This window comes from Mytilus californianus, unplaced genomic scaffold (genome assembly GCF_021869535.1).
Source record: "Mytilus californianus isolate M0D057914Y unplaced genomic scaffold, xbMytCali1.0.p SCAF_8, whole genome shotgun sequence".
Taxonomy (NCBI): Eukaryota; Metazoa; Mollusca; class Bivalvia; order Mytilida; family Mytilidae; genus Mytilus; species Mytilus californianus.
The window spans coordinates 99963503-99980347 of NW_026262734.1; positions in this window are offsets into that span (position 1 = coordinate 99963503).

Sequence of the window (16845 nt, forward strand, 5' to 3'; positions counted from 1 at the left end):
AGATGGCCGACATGGCTAAAAAATAGTACATAGGGTAAAATGCAGATTTTGGCTCATATCTCTGAAACCAAAGCATTTAGAGCAAATCTGACGAGGATAGAATTGTTCATTAGGTCAAGATCTATCTGCCCTGAAATTTTCAGACCAATCAGGCAACACGTTGTTGGGTTGCTGCCCCTGAATTGGTAATTTTAAGAAAATTTTGCAGCTTTTGGTTATTATCTTGAATATTATTATAGATAGAGATAAACTGTAAACAGCAATAATGTACAGCAAAGTAAGATCTACAAATAAGTCAACATGACCAAAATGGTCAATTGACCCCTTAAGGAGTTATTGCCCTTTATAGTCAATTTTTTACAATTTTCATAAATTTTGTAAATTTTTGTAAATTTTTACAAAATATTTTCCACTGTAACTACTGGGCCAAGTTCATTATAGACAGAGATAATTGTTAGCAGCCAGAATGTTCAGTAAAGTAAGATCTACAAACACATCACCATCGCCAAATCACAATTTTGTCATGAATCCATCTGTGTCCTTTGTTTAATATGCACATAGACCAAGGTGAGCGACACAGGCTCTTTAGAGCCTCTAGTTATAAAACTTATACTATAATTCAATATCAGAAATATCTTGGACAAGTTCTAAGTTTGGTGGACGATCGACTTTTTATACGACCGCAAACAAATTTTTGGGATCGTATAATGGTATGATGTCTTCGTCTGTGTCGTCGTCGTCTGCGTTGTCGTCTGAAGACACATTGGTTTCCGGACAATAACTTTAGTTTAAGTGAATGGATCTCTTTTAAGAAGGTTCAATACCACAAAAGGAAGGTTGGGATTGATTTTGGGGATGATGGTCCTAACCGTTTAGGAATTAGGGGCCCAAAAAGGGGCCCAAAACAAGCATTTTTCTAGTTTCAGGATAATAACTTGTGTATAAGTATTTCGATTGCTCTGAAATTGTACCACAATGTTTAATACCACAAGTAGAAGGTTGGGATTCATTTTAGGGGTTATGGGGCCAACAGTTTAGGAAAAAGGGGCCAAAAAGGGGCCCAAAATAAGCATTTTTCTAGTTTCCAGACAATAACTTGTGTGTAAGTGTATGGATCTCTCTGACATTGTACCACAAGGTTCCATATGACAAAGGGAAGGCTTGGATTGAGTTTGGGGTTAATTGCCCCAAAAATGTAGGAATAAGGGGCCAAAAAAAGGCCAAAAACAAGCATTTTTCTAGTTTCCAGACAATAACTTGTGTGTAAGTGCATGGATCTCTCTAAAATTGTACTACAAGGTTCCATACTACAAAGGGAAGGCTTGGATTGAGTGGGGGTAATTGTTCCAAGGGGGGTTCAAAAAGTTTGGGGGGATTTTTTTTCCAATTTTTTTTAAGGGGTTCATCATGTTCATATTTTTTTTTTCAAAATTTTTAAAATTTCGAATTTTTGAAAAGTTTCAAGAAGAAATCTTCAATTGCACAGTATTGCACAATGGATTTATAAGATCTTTGACCACATTTATTTTGTGTCAGAAACCTATATTATGTCAAAAATTTGATCACAATCCAAATTCAGACAGTATCAAGCTTGAATTATTGTGTCCAAATTTGCCCCAGCTGTTCAGGGTTGGACCTCTGCGGTCGTATCAGGCTGTGCTCAGCGAAGCATTTTATTTTTAAAGAGTTATTTCCCTTGGAAATATTATATTTATGGAAAATGGCCTCGTTAGCGCTCTCACGGGTACAATTCTTGGCAGATATTTATAAAACTTATACTATAGGTTAAAATCAGCAATATCTTGGACAAGTTTTAAAATGGTGGATGATCGACTTTTTTTAAAAGAGTTATGTCCCTTGAAAATATAAAATTTATGGAAAAAGGCCTTATTAGAGCTCTCACGGGTACAATTCTTGCCAGATTTCTATAAAACTGATACTATAGGTTTATATCAGCAATATCTCGGACAAGTTTTAAAATGGTGGACGATCGTCTTTTTTTTTATAAGAGTTAGCCCCTTGGAAATAATTAAATAAGTGCAACGCGGGGGACATTCAAGTTTCATGGTTACGTTTGTTTCTTAGATACTATAAGCAATAGTGCAACTATATTCAATGCATAGATTGATTGTAAGGTGTACATGTCTGTGTGCAATCTTGTTAGTTTAAATCAACTATATGCACATGATTTATTTGTTTTTTCAAAGTTTGATTTAGAAAAAAAACCGACATGGTTGTAAATTACAAATAATTACACCATTACTAGCACAACTCTATATCAATATTCCTGTAAAGGTTAGATAATACATCCAATAACACCATTACCAACTTAATCCCAATCTTATATTTTATTTCTAGAAATGTACCTGTGATGTCATTTTTTGTGGCGTTGATAGATTCGTGTGACGCATAGTTCATTATTCTATTATGCTGTATTTGTGTTCTGTCGTAAATTAATTTCAGGTGTTCGTTGTTATTCTGTGGTTTACATGTTGAAATGTACTATTATATTATTTATTTATGTATTTCTCTCTCCTGTATGTTCTTGCATTTATTTGTACGGTATTCCTGTCACGTAATGTTGTCATTTCAGCGGTATTTTTAACATTGCTACATAAGCGGGAGGTTTGGCTAGCCATAAAACCAAGTTCAATCCACCATTTATTCTTAAAATGTCCTGTACCAAGTCAGGAATATGGCAGTTATCACATAGTCCGTTTCTATGTATGTTTGCGTTTGTTTTTGTAGGCGTTCAGTGTTTCTGTTGTTCCGTTTTTTTTCCTCATATAGTTGATGTGTTTCCCTCAGTTTTAATTTGTGACCCGGATTTGTTTCAGTTTGATCGATTTATGACTATTGAAAAGCGGAAAACATAATACTATTGCCTTTATAAGTCAAAAAAAAAAAATAAGTTAATTATTTTTTTTACCTGTATCAGAATATTTTTTTTCATGGATCGAATCAGTCAACGAAATGGTTCACCTTTGTTTCACTTTCAATGTTGACATTCTTTTCCTTGTAATGACTGAACACGACTAATACATGCTTAACCAATCTCTAGCTAATGGGTTAGATTGAAGGTCACATGAATACGGATTCAATGAGATCGAATTTTTCACTTGCAAGCAGAGATGGGTCCGATTACTTTCAATGTAATTGATTAAATTACAATTACTTTGTCAATATTGTACGATTAAATTAAATTAATGATTACACCATTGCGCAAAGTAGCTGATTAAATTAATGATTACATTGGCAAGTAATCATGATTACATTTGATTACAATGAATTTTGAAATAACTCATTTGAATGATGTTAATGAATAAAGGTTAAATGACATTTTGTTTGTATCAAATATCATGCATAATATTCGTATTTCATAAAATCTTAACATGCTTAGAATGAAAAAAACTATTTTAACAAGTTATATATCAAGGTTGACAAACCATGGTTTTATGACAACTGCCCAGCCCAATGGGAAATACTTGGAAACCCTGGTAATACTGCGCAATACTGGCCTGATTTTTAATAGAGGATTCAGTGATATATCACAAATGCAATACATTAAAGATATTTATAAAAATAAAACATAGTATTTTAATTTATAAGTTCACTCGTTAGAGACTTCTTTTATAAATGTTAAAATCTGAAAAAGTATAGTTCCAGCAACTCTAAAGACAAGTGTACACGAATACACAATAGACAAACAAATCTGAAAAGCATTTCTCAATAATCCCCCTAAAAATCTATTAATTCAACATTCTGTCAAGATTTGTCAAACTGTTAACATAAAGCCAAATAATTCTATTTGAATTTTTTAAAACTATATATATTACTATTAATTTAGAATTAACAGAAAACTATGTATTATCAGAAAACTATGTATTATCAGAAAACTATAGTAACAAAGTCACCCTCGGTCACAGCAATGGTGAAACATGAGGTTTTCATAGAAATATTAAACATATATGCTTGTTAACAATTTTTGTTCATTACTAAAAAGGTTGTCTAAGCAGTATATTTATATGTACATCACTAATTAATAAGTAATTATCAGATTATATTACAGATTTGTAAAGGTTAGACAATACTTGGCCATGTTTTATGTCTAGGTTAGTCTATGAAAAGGTATATACTATGAAATTTAGAGCGAGTGGCTTGCCCCGAGCTCTTAATTTCATAGTATATACCTTTTCATAGACTATCCAATTTAGCACATATTTACAACTCGAGTAACCTTTTAATTGATCTATTGATAGTTTATTTTGGCTGACTACTTGTATCACAGGTGTTTGTAAAACGGAGCTCATTAACGAAGTTTTGTAAATCTACTCACTAGTATCATTGTAAAATATGTGAATTCAAAAGGCCCTTGACTCCTGAATGAAAAGATGGTAGCTGCTGGTGATAGTATGTTTATTGGTATAAAGCGGTGTTTTACTATACATGTACTTCCTTACATGGTAAGATGACAAAATAAATTGACCAAAAGCAGGCAATAATTAAATTGCAGTGGAAGCTTTACATGTCTTGAAAACATTTTTCAATTTCACAGTAAAACTAAAGCTATAATAAATTTGAAACATATAGATAGTATGCAGTGGCGGATCCAGGAAGGGAGGTGGGTAGGGGGGTTGAATGGGGACATATGGTTGGACCCCCCCCCCCTTTATCCTGGGTTGGAACCCCCCTTTTAAAAATGGCTGGATCCGCCCCTGGTATGTCCCCATAGATAGTCATTAAAAGCAACTACCAATAGATCAAAGATACTAGGGTTTATGTGTTTTTTTTTATTTCAAAGTAAAAACTCAAAGATGTATCAGACATTATTACGGTTTTTCAATTCATGACATTGTCCTGAACATGCATGAAATATTTGCCACTGGACATTAAGCAACCAATTCATGACGAAATAGATCAAGTTGCCTTAATTTCCCTTCACAAGGTTTCATAGTACACACTTTTTTATGCACAAAGTAATTGCATGGATGATGAATTATCACAATTTTAAGATGGCGTTGTACTCTAATCAAGGTATAAAGAACCATATTTGTTACTCTTTCTTTAATTGAAAGAAACTTGCAATCGTCAAAAAATTTTTTTAGATCCAAAGATTTTAATAGCAGAATATTTAAAAATCAATGTGAAAACTATATTGCAAACTATTTATTTTAATTTGGAACACTTTATTTCAAAATAGCCAGTGGCAATTTTTGTTTTAATATCTTGATTACGATACAATGAAATTTTACCCTTGTGGTCATTCATGCATAGTTACTTAGTACACGGAAAAAGTATGTAGTTTGAAAATTAGAAGGCAAATTCTAACAATTTGATTGGACGAAAAGTTGTAAGTATATGCTATGAAGATTTAAAGCCCAAGGCGTAGCCGAGGGTTTTAAATGTTCATAAAACATGACCAAGTGTTGTCTGACCAATTTAGAACATATTCACTTTCGAGTGACCTTACAAACTTATCCTTTCCCATTGTAATATTCAAACCTTAATAAGAATTCACTTTTTATAATGAAGTGTTAACTAGGTTAATAAAAGGAATGTATAACATAAGTAATGATCATTTCAATGGATGGAATGAAATAGCACTAACATAGTTTTGTGAGGACAAAAAGGATAAATTGTTTAAACATTGAGTTGTTCTTCTGCTTCAGGTAAAATTTAATACTTATATACCTTAAATTTCTTGATTTTAAAAAGCACACAATATATAAATCAGCTTTTTGAAATTTGTATATTTTGATAATTATAAAACTTACTCTATAAATATTTGAATTATAACCATTCAACATCAGATGCTTACTTTCTATTGATGAATGTACATGTATTGTGTTTTTTTTCTCGAAAAAAAATCCTTTGCTTTATATATAAGCAGTCTGACATTGTTTTCTTGAAAGAAAAAAAAAAAAATTGACTCGAATGTCTGCTATCAAAATTGAATAAAAGAGTATTTTACCTACATCTTTGTCCCCATTTCATTTTTTGTTTGTTATATATATGTACCATGATAAACATTTGCAAAATTATAAATGTTTTTTATAATTATAATCTCTGTCATCTTTAATCAGTAGGCTATTTTCCAAAGGAAAATGCCTAAGGAGATTGTACACTTCGTAAGTGTAGTTATTAAGAGCTCACTTTCATAATTAATCTACAATGAAAAGTCATTCATGTAAAGCATTTTATAGTGCATGGAAAGCCATGTACTATAAAAATTAGAAGGGAAAAAACTGACTTTTCATTAGACGAGAAAGGGTGAGTATGTTCTAAGTTTAGATAACAAACACCAGCCTTTTCATATAATTGTTCATGACATGTCCCCTTAGGGTGTTTATTTAGCAATATGATTGCATAATAATCAAAATTTACAATTCACTTAAACACTACAATAAGATGCATTTTTTCAAAGTTTTTATTATTTAAAACAAAGCATGGAAATGAACAAGGTATCCTAAATTGTGCAAAACTACACAGAATAATAGGATAAAAGGAAGAAATTGAATATTCAATCCCCTTAAAATTACTTTCAATGGTTAGCTGTATAAAATGTATATATTTAGCTATTATAATATGAAGCAGAAACAAGTCTTTACTGTTCTGTGTAAAATAAAAGCTTAAAAAATCACATTGCACAGTATTACCAATTTATGAGCGTATTGTCCAGCACTGGAAAACCCTGGGTTTCCTGTCTGAGTAATACTTTGCCAACCCTGAGTTATATATTTATAAAATATGAATAATAAAAACATTCATTTAATACATTATATATTGACCATAAACACAATTTGAGATTTTTTGTTGTAATCAGAATGCAATCAAAAAGTAATCAGGATTACAAGGTATCTTGCAAACTAATTGATTAAATTAAATTACATGTAATCAGATTACAATTACAATTACCCCAAGTCTGCTTGCAAGTGAATAATTCATCAGCGATGTTTCTTTGCTTGCTTTGACAAAATTGAACCAAACTGGCTGCTAAAAGCGAATTATTATTTCAATATTTCACTTTTATCAATGATTGAGCCAAACCTAGGGGGTTGGTAAAATTTTGTATAAAATAATTAAACAACAATATATTTAAACTCATTCAGCCATTAAAGTGCAAAATCGGCACTTACGTTAGAAGTTTTAACCGGATTTTCGAAGGAAATATCAGATATTGATTTGGGGATGTACGGCGGGCGGGCGACTGCCAAACAGTGTCTCTTCAATAACATGAAAACGCTGTGATGATTTTTTTTTTTCAAATTTAGATATGTTGTTTCTTGTGACTAAATGAAGGTTAAGTTAAATTTTCACGATTTTTGGTATTTCTCCTTTTTGAGTTATCGCCATTTTTAATATCCAAAAGTGGTATTTCAAAATATTTTTCTCTTGTTATCATATTATGACTAAGCATAATGTCTTATCTCACAATAAAAATTGGAGTGACAGATTTATTTGAAAATTTTCTGTTTCCAGATAAGATCTGTAGGACTGTATATATAAAGTTTGAAATTTACTAGTAGGACTGTATAAATGAAGTTTGAAATTTACTGTTCATTATTAGACATTTTGTAGATAATTAAGTCTCCCTACACCATATATTCTAACCCCCAACCCCCTTCAATTTGAGAATGTGCTTTTATCTTGTAAACGGTCGAGATACCCGCCCCTAAACCATATATATTCTTGTATGGGACAATAAAACAAATCAAATGAAATATTGGAGTAGTCCCCGGGTTCACCCCACCCCACTTCTTTTTGAAAGCTTGTAAACGGTCAAGATCCCCACCCTGAAACCATATATATTCTTGTATGGGACAAAAAAACAAATCAAATGAAATAAAAGGCGAGTCCCCTGGGGTCACCCCCAACCCCTCCTGTTTGAGAACTTGTAAACGGTCGAGATCCCCACCCCTAAACCATATATATTCCTGTATGGGACAATAAAAAAAATCAAATGAAATATAAGGGAAGTCCACGGGGGTAACCCACACTCCCTTCTTTTTGAAAACTTGTAAACGGTCGAGATCCCCACCCCTAAACCATATATATTCTTGTATGAGACAAGAAAACAAATCAAATGGAATTTAGGGGAAGTCCCCTGGGGCAACCCCCACCCCCTTCTTTTTGAAAACTTGTAAACAGTCAAGATCCCCACCCCGAAACCATATATATGCTTGTATGGGACAATAAAACAAATCAAATGAAATAAAAGGCGAGTCCCCTGGGGTCACTCCACCCCCTCCTGTTTAAGACTTGTAAACGGTCGAGATCCCCACCCCTAAACCATATATATTCTTGTATGGCACAAAAACAAATCATATGAAATAAAGGGCGAGTCCCCTGGGGATCACCCCCCCCCCCCCCTTTTTGAGAACTTGTAAACGGTCGAGATCTCCACCCCTAAACCATATACATTCCTGTTCGTCATTTCAAGAAGATTTGACCGACATACAGGGTCAATCCATAGGCGTCACTTATGCATATCACAAACCAATTTGCACTGGACTTGGGAATGACGAATTAATTTAGCTTTGTTTGGGAGACTTCGTAACAGCATCCTGTTACAATTTTTTCTTGTTACTGTTTAGTTTTATAGATTTTGAGAAGACATTGTATTAATGATAAATAAAAATTTGGATGTTTTTCTTCTTTTCTGTGGTAAATTGTTTGAAGAATTTTGTGGCAAGTTTGTTTGTTATTCTGTAAAAACTAATTTTCTGAATGCTATATATTTTTTTTGATGAAGTGAACTCCTTTAAAAACTAAGCTTATATTGTCTTTTAATAAACATATATTTAGATTTCTGATTTTGGGCCCAGTTTTCAAGTTGGTCCAAATCGGGGTCCAAAATTAAACTGTGTTTGATTTTAACATAAATTGAATATATATAGGGTTCTTTGAAATGCTTAATCTAAACCTGTATTCCTTTTCATTATTAATAAGATAATACCACATTGAGGTCCAAAGGGTCATAAATAAAACTTTTGTTTAATTTCATCAAAAATTGAATTCTTTGGTTCTTTGATATGCTGATTCTAACAATGTTTGAGTGTTAAATCATATCTAATTTTAGAGAACTTTGTCATCACTGGTTGTTGTTATTATATTATTGATTATAATTTGAAAAATTGCATCATATCTTATTTTAGAGAACTATTTTGAGTTTGAGTTATTTCCCTTTGCACAGAAAATATTATGGATAAAATTTCAACATGAATTAAATATATATAGGGTTCTTTAAAATGCTGAATCTAAACCTGTATTTAAATATTAGATTTGTGGGCCCAGCTTTCAAGTTGGTCCAAATCAGGGTCCAAAATTAAACTTTGTTTGATTCAACAAAAATTGAATTTATGGGGTTCTTTGAAATGCTGAACCTAACCATGTATTGAGAGATTTTGAATTGTGGGCTCCTTTATTAAATTGGCCCACATTGATGTCCAAAGAGTCCATAATTAAACTTTTGTCTGATTTCATCAAAAATTGAATTCTTGGGGTTCTTTGATATGCTGATTCTAATATGTACTTAGATTTTGGATGATCATAATAGGTAAATATCCAATTTCAAATATTTCAGTTCTTTGACCACATTCATTTTGTGTCACAAACCTATGCTGTGTCAAATATTTAATCACAATCCAAATTCAGAGCTGTTTTAAGCTTAAATGTAGTGTCCATACTTGCTCAACTGGTCAGGGTTCGACCTCTGCAGGAAAATCCGGTTTGCTGTCACTCTGACAGCCTCTTGTTTGAAATATAAAGAGGAGTAAACAAGGAGATTCTTTGAGTCCCTTTTTGATTTATCTTTTTATAAATGATATACCTAACCCTACCTCTTCAAATATGATAGCTATCCTTTGCAAGGAGTTTCTTCTGAGGTAAATTATTTTATGTTTACAAACAATCTTCTGATACTATCAGATAAAAAAGAATTGTTGCCAAATAGCCGTAATAATTTGAAAGACTATTGTAATAAATGGCAACTAAAATTTAATGTAAACAAAACTAAAACTTAGATTTTACAGAACAAAAGCATAAAACTTATTAAATCTTTTGGTAAATATAAAAATACCCAATTTTTATTGTGTTCTTATTGAATGTAATGGTAATCTTAATCACAGCCAAAAAAGAACTAGTAAAAAAAGTCTCAAAAGTTAATGTTTACTAAGCGTACGCCTAAGCCTTAGCCGAAGCCTTAGCCTGAGCCTGAGCTTAAGCCTAAGCCTAAACCATAAGCCTAATACGAAACAATAAACCCTCAGTCTAAGCCTTAGTATAAGCCTAAGCATAAGCATAAGCCTAAGTCGAAGCCGAAGCATAAGTTGAAGCCAAAGTAGAAGCAGAAGGTGAAGCCAAAGCATAAGCAGAAGTCACAGCCGACGCCAATGCATTAGCTGAAGCCAAAACCGAAACCTAAGTCGAAGCTGAAGCCAAATCCTAAGTCAAAGTCGAAGCCAAAGCATAAGCCGAAGTCGAGGCTTAATCCTAAGTCTAAGCATAAGCCTTAGTTGAAGCATAATTGGAAGCCTAAGGCAAAGCCGAAGCTTAAATCAAGGCCTAAGTTGAAGCCTAAACTTACGCCTAACTTGGAACCTAAGCCTAGATCAAAGCCGAAGCATAAGTCAAAGCCGAAGCCGAAGTCTTAGTCGAAGCCAAAGCCTAAGCCTTAGTCTAAGCCGAAGCTGAGGCCGAAGCAAAGGACCCTAACCCCACCCCACCCTTACCCCCACCTATCCCTAGCCCGAAACCCTAACCCTTACCTTAACCATAACCGTAATCTTAATCACATTCAAAAAGAACTAATAAAAAAAGCCGAAGCCGAAGCCTGAGCCTAAGCTTAAGTCTAAGCCTAAACAATCAGTCTAATACTAAACCATAAGCTCTTAGTCTAAGCCTACTTCGCCTTAATATAAGCATAAGCATGAGCATAAGCCGAAGTCGAAGACGAAGCCTAAGTTGAAGCAGAACAGAAGCAGAAGGTGAAGCAAAAACCTAAGCATAAGTCAAAGCCGACGCCAATGCATTAGCTGAAGCCGAAGCCGAAGCCAAAGTCGAAGATAAAGCCAAAGCCTAAGTCGGTGCCGAAGCCAAAGCCTAAGCCGAAGTCGACGCCGAAGCCTAAGCCGAAGTCCACGCCTAAGCCTAAGCCTTAGCTTAAGCATAACTTGAAGCCGAAGCCTAAGTTGAAGTCGAAGCCCAAGCCTTAACGTTAGCCTAAGACTAAGTCTAGATCAAACCCGAGGCCTAAGTCGAAGCAACAGCCAAAGCCTTAGCCGAAGTCGACGCCTAAGCCTAAGCCTCAGCATAAGCCTAAATTGAAGCCGAAGCCTAAGTTGAAGTCGAAGCCTAAGCCTTATCATTAGCCTAAGACTAAGTCTAGATCAAAGCCGAAGCCGAAGCCGAAGCCGAAGCCGAAGTCTTAGTCGAAGCCAAAGACAAAGCCTAAGCCGAAGCCTAAACCGAAGCCGTGGCCGGAGCCAAAGACCCTAACTTTAACCCTAAACCCTAAACCTAACCCTAACCCTAACCCTAACCCTAACCTTAACCTTAACCCTAACCCTAACCCTTACCCTTACCCTAACCCTAAACCCTTACCCTAACCCTTCTAGTTTTTTATATAGATTAGACCGTTGGTTCTTCCGTTTGAATGGTTTTATACTAGTCATTTTTGGGGCCCTTTATAGCTTGCTGTTCGGTGTGAGCTAAGGCTCCGTGTTGAAGACCGTACTTTGACCTATAATGGTTTACTTTTACAAATTGTGACTTGGATGGAGAGTTGTCTCATTGGCACTCATACCACATCTTCTTATATCTATATATGAAAAATATTTGTATCTGTAACACTGCTTACTGGATGTTAAGCAACAATTTAGTAATTTTTTTTGTACATAACTGTATATTGTTTCTTTTTTATTATTACAGGTTCAAGATGGCAATGACGAAAACAATAGTGTAAAAGATAAGCCTTACATGTACATAACAATAAGTGACTGCAGAATGTATCAACAATTGTCAATCCATAAGCTTTGTGTCAAAATGCTTCTTTTTCAACACATATTTTATCGTCATCCAGAAAACATGGAAAACAATGTGTTCAAGGCAAAAGAACTTATTGAAATGGAGTAAACAGTTAACGCTTCGACCAGAAATTCCAGAGTGTGATCATGGTGATGTCAAACAGCATGCATGTTAAAATTGGTTAAAAAAATCTAATGAGACTATCAGCTTTAACGGAAAAAGGACGAACCAGTTATTGACACTCACCATTTCTTGCCTGTGAAAGATAGGGCTAATTGCTGACTGTTTAATTGTAAAATTAATGGAACCTACAGATGGATACGTGTGTAAAGCAGAACTTTATCCAATTAATGGATTAATTCAACATCTACTAGTAGCCTCGTAGAGAACCTGATGGCTACGGGTTGATCTAAAGTGAACCGATCTACATTGATGTGTAACTTTCAACGTGAACGAAGAGATCAATCTAAACAAGTACGATTGAATCGAAAATAATTTGTGCACATGTATGGCTGAAAAATTACATGTGCAAGTCATTACAAAAATGGAAGACCAACATAAAAGGGCTGAAAATTGGCGAAATCTGTAAATTTATAAATAGATAAGCAGTATCAACATTTGAACTTTTTATTCAAGTGAAACAATAACTTCATTCATTATTTTTTTTGCAAGCGTGTGTATGAAGACATTAATTTAATTAAATATTTCTTTTTATACACTGTATATACAATTTCATGAGTAATTAAGTCAGATCAATTGCAGACTTTTATGGCAGTTATTGGGTCTTTATTTATATTATTGATAGGTCAATGTACAGCTTTAAACAATGAGTAAAACATACATTGTACTTGGCTAAAGAGGCCCAGGATGAAAAAATGTGGATACAAATTAATTCTTTTGAAAAAATCTTTCTAATCGCCAGAGTTATGCTACAAAATAAAAAAATTAACAAATAATGACAGGCAGCAACCAAAAAAACAACAACATCAACATGAACATGAACAATACTGGCTTGAGATACTGGCATATAAAATGTGACACAGTAAACATGTTTTTGAGAGTTTTACTGTGACATTAACATGATTAAGAAAGGGCATTAAATATCATGGATGGGTACATATGAAAATAAGAAAATATGGTTTGATTGCAGCCTTCACGATTAACTTTTGAGTCCACAAGCACGAAGCTCAATTGTTTGAAAATTTTAGTTGGATTTCGTTGGCTTGAGGGTGTTACTCTCAAAATTCATGTATTCTTGTAATATATTTAAAAGTACCTAATATAAGGGGAAAAGTGTCTGTCAACATGAGCGATAATCAAAACCCTGGTGATTAGAAATCAAAGAATACCAGTAATTAACAAATTCAAATTCCATGGACAGAGAGAAAAAAAAAAATAAATATATCAATGGCTCAATCAAAATTGATGTCAAAAACACAAAAGGACATCAGCTATGGTAAAAGAAATATTGAAAGACATTGAAAATAAAATCGACGATTTGGTAACATCCATATGAATCCCAGGGAAAAAGATGAACTTGTACAAATATGCTCCTTTAGATTGTATTTGTACAGAAAACATACTTTCAGTCGTGCAAAACTTACAGATGCATGTATTCATCAAGTATTGCCATTCAATTATCAAAATTGGACACAGATGAGACCGTTATTTTTTTTTCTTCCGTAAAGTTCCATTACACATATAGCCCTTTTCAAACCACTCAAACATTATATACTGTTAATGCAGAAATTATTGCTAGGATTTTATAAATGCAAATAATGCGACTAGGTTAGTATCGCAATAATAAGAACTCACATTCTTATAACTGAAACATACACCTTTATGCATTTTTTTTCGAAATCACAAAAATCACAATAGATAAACGTATTTTTGTCCATTCTTGAATAATTGCAATAATAAATGCACGCAAAAATTCAGTATTTCCAGTTTTGAAAAATTGCTGGGTATCCTGATTTTATAGATAAACTTTTTATTTTAAATAATAAGTTATTTTTTAATAATGAAAAGTTTTGAAAATTGACATATATATTTGTTAAAACCCATTTTGAATACTTTCTTGTGTTAGTAATTATAATATATAAGTACATCCAGATTTGTTTACAAGAGGGGTCAACAAGAAATCTATTGAGCAATACATGGTCACACAAAGACTTTAATGCCATTTGTCTACTATTATATCAAAATAAGGAGATGTGGTATGACCGTTAATGAGACAATTTCTATCCACCAAAGTTCAAATGAAGTGGATGTTACCAATGATTCTATAGGCAACTACCGCTTTCGACAATGAGAAAATCCATACCGTATAAAATTGAGAATGGAAATGGGGAATGTGTCAAAGAGACAACAACCCAACCAAAGAGCGGAAAACAGCCGAAGGCCACCAATGGGTCTTCAATACAGCGAGAAAATCCCGCACCGGGAGGCGTATAGTTGGCTATAAATGGCCCAGACATAAAAAAATATAAAACAATTCAATTGAGAAACTTAACGGCCTAATGTATAACAAAACAAATATGACAGACATGAACCAAAGGAAACCAATGAACAAATGTTTCCTTTAATACTGTAACACAACAACACAAAGTCATTATATTTGTCACAAAATGAAATGCGATGCTCAATAACACAATATAGAAGATATGTATACGAGTACTGACTGTTTTGAAAATGAATATCCTGGCCTGGTAAGAACAGGTTGGGAACAACCCCCAAAATGAGGGATATCCCCTAAATGAGGAACTGTCCCTCAGGCAAGGGGTCATTTTACTGTTTTAGAAAAGAAAAAAGAAAAACTTAGATTTTTTAACTTAAAAGGGGACAAATGCATTATATTTGGAACAACAGCAAACCCCAGAAAAAAATAGGTCTGTGTAGCAACAGATGAAAAGGAACATTCCAATCCATTCCCACCCTGAATACCAGATTCTCTTCAGTTTAAAATAAAGTGTTTCTCTACACTTTTCAAGACTTCTGATTGCACATGTCATAATCATTTCCAAACTTATTCTGCTACTGAATAAGTCAGAACTGCTTGTTTTCTTTTATTCTTCTGACAGTTCTGTGATATAATGCCGGGTATAATACATACCAACATCTATACCATTAGCATGATTAGCATTTACAGAACCCTATATAAGCAAGGATTTATATAGTCAGAGAACAAGGATTTATATAGTCAGAGATCAAGGATTTATATAGTCAGAGATCAAAGGTTTATATAGTCAGAGATCAAGGATTTATATAGTCAGAGATCAAGGATTTATATAGTCAGAGATCAAGGATTTATTTAGTCAGAGATCAAGGATTTATATAGTCAGAGATCAAGGATTTAGAGATCAAGGATTTATATAGTCAGAGATCAAGGATTTATATAGTCAGAGATCAAGGATTTATATAGTCAGAGATCAAGGATTTATATAGTCAGAGATCAAGGATATATTTAGTCAGAGATCAAGGATTTATATAGTCAGATATCAAGGATTTATATAGTCAGAGATCAAGGATTTATATAGTCAGAGATGAAGGATTTATATAGTCAGAGATCAAGGATTTATATAGTCAGAGATCAGAGATCAAGGATTTATATAGCAAGATCTTATATAAATTCTTGCTATACACAAAATAAATACAGTCGGACATGAATATTAATAATCACCTGTTAATTAAAGGAGGAAAGTAAATGGTTGATAAAAAGAACCAAGGACAAAACATAACATATACACAGAACTCAGATCACCAAACTATACACCATAAGACTACTCTTAATATTTTAATCGACCAAATTTGCATAGAGATTAATAGTACAAATTATGTTCATGCTGAAGGTAGAACTGCACATATTTTGACAGTCCTGTACTGTAGCCGTGTTTGGGTAAATTCAACATTCTACATACAATTAAAGACTAAAGAGGGGCATCAAACACAGACAACTTGTTTTATTATTGCTGGTTACTACACAGGTCAAACAATTTCAACAGATATCATCAATAAGGCCAATTTATGTTGATGTGTAATAATGCCAATATTCCCGCATCGTCAACTGTGACCACAGAGTTGCGGAACTTTGATGATTGTACGAGTCTTCAGTGCGCTTGAATAACATAGACAAATTTATCGAAACCATAGTTACAATTCTAAATTTACAAAAAACGGGTTACCAGAGACGATATTTTCTCAAAAAAAATAAACTGAAATAGAAAGCTATAGATATAACCTAATAGAATAGTGCTGCGTGCTTATTGAATAAGCAATTGTAATCAAAATAGAAACGAAACTATGAACAAATTTATCGTCCTATGCTGCCGGGTAATCTAAAAATATTATTTTTTTTAATATGTTCACTTCTGGAAAATAGTGCAGTACTTTTAGTTAACGCGAAAGCACAAGGATTCGTTTAAAAAAAGTTTGATGATTTTTATGCAGTGTAGTCATCCGTTTGTTGCCAATTTGGTTGAGGCATTTTACCCTTGTAGTAGTCACGTGACCTAAGGGATCATGACCAAAATTTCGGTTTACTGAATCCTTACTGCAAAAATATATAAATTAAACAACTTAGATTCCTGAATTTTAGTTTACACAATTTTATTCTCAAAATATGATATTTTAGCCACCATTTACGTTTCAAAGTTCCTTAACCTACCCGCGTATACACATATCAACACACGGACGACACACATACACACACAAATGCACATTTACAAATGTAAATGCATGCAAACACACACATACACACAATCATACATACACTGTTTCATACAAACACACATACGTTCACACATATACACTCTCAAAGATACA